General features: G+C 36.1%; 1 pseudogene; it reads left to right on the top strand.

Moving 5' to 3' along the window:
- The first annotated feature begins 385 nt into the window (after nucleotides 1–385).
- LOC107656878 (Ig heavy chain V region 914-like) lies at nucleotides 386–899 on the top strand (annotated as a pseudogene).
- Nucleotides 900–1,406: the final 507 nt, after the last annotated feature.

The raw sequence follows: 1,406 nt of genomic DNA, 5'->3' as shown, positions 1-1,406 counted from the left end.
CAGTACCCAGATTTGAAGACTACAGTAAGATTTAACTTCTACTGTTAATAAGATTTTGGTAGGCTACTATTAGATTACTATTAGATACCTGTTTTTTTTTTTTTTAATGGTATATCAAAGTGTATATTTTTTCAATGTGATTGTTGGTACATTTTACCAGTTTTTACCATACTTTCAAAACAAAAATTAAAATAGGAAAAAGATGCGATATGAAAATAATTGAAGACAAAATGTTATAAACACTGAACATAATGAATCAGTTTCATCTCCTGTCTTTTTGTCTTTGATATACTGTATGCAGAACTGTATGCAAATATTCCTCCTCCTCCTCTTTATTTGAGTATTAGGATGAAAAGAAGCAGCTCGTTCTTGCACGTCTCAAACCATGATCTCTTTATCTCTCTGGTTGTTGCTGCTGCTGGCAGCTGCTTCTCGTAAGTCTTTATAGCTTCTTTAGAGATACTTCAGAATGAAAATACTCTTGGCTATACATAATGTTGCCGTATCTCTAACATGGCTGGCCATATTTTCCCCCTCAGGAGTCCACTGTGTTGAACTGACTCAGACTGATTCTATGGTCTTAAGTCCTGGTCAGGTTTTGACACTGTCCTGTAAAATCTCTGGATATTCAGTGACTGACAGCAGCTACTGCACACTTCATTCGGCAGCCTGCAGGAAAAGCCCTGGAATGGGTTGGAGGGATGTGTGGTAGCGGTAACACATGTTACAGTGATAAACTGAAAAGTAGATTTCAAGTTACCAGAGAGTCTTCCAGCAACACAGTGACTCTGCGAGGACAGAATATGCAGACTGAGGACACAGCTGTGCACAGCTGTGCCAGAGAGAGAGCACACAGTGATACAAACACAAGCAGTTCTGGCCAAAAACATCTTGAATGAAACGAGCAATAAAAAGTCCCCATAAATACTGTAGGAATACAAAAAAGACTTTTACTCACATCAGTGTTTTACAGACCAACAAACGTCTGAGAAATGACCAGCAGACCTTACTTTGTTGGTGTAAATTATTAGTACAATCAAGTTTAATTAGATAAAAAAATATTTTGACTTGAACACAACCAATTCATTAGACTTTACCACATGAAGGACATTTTTAGATTACCTGTAACTGTTTGCTATGTATAGTCACAGTTATAAAGTGAAAGTTAAAGTCAAAGTTATTCATCTTTGATAAGAATACTGCTTATATTACAATAGAGGGCACTCTCTGCCAGATGAAAAGTAGGCTATATTTCAGCAGATCAGGGATGTTAAAGGATTAATGCAACAAATTAAAACATATCGCTAACATAGTTGATTATATTTATAGTCTTTCTGATGTTGGTCCAACAGATCCATACTTTCAGAATGAGGGTTATTACAGTCAACTAAAACTAAAACCGTTAA

The sequence above is a fragment of the Sinocyclocheilus anshuiensis genome, unplaced genomic scaffold, assembly GCF_001515605.1.
Source record: "Sinocyclocheilus anshuiensis isolate Anshui unplaced genomic scaffold, SAMN03320099.WGS_v1.1 scaffold8912, whole genome shotgun sequence".
NCBI lineage: Eukaryota > Metazoa > Chordata > Actinopteri > Cypriniformes > Cyprinidae > Sinocyclocheilus > Sinocyclocheilus anshuiensis.
This window is presented reverse-complemented; position numbering and strand designations above follow the sequence as displayed.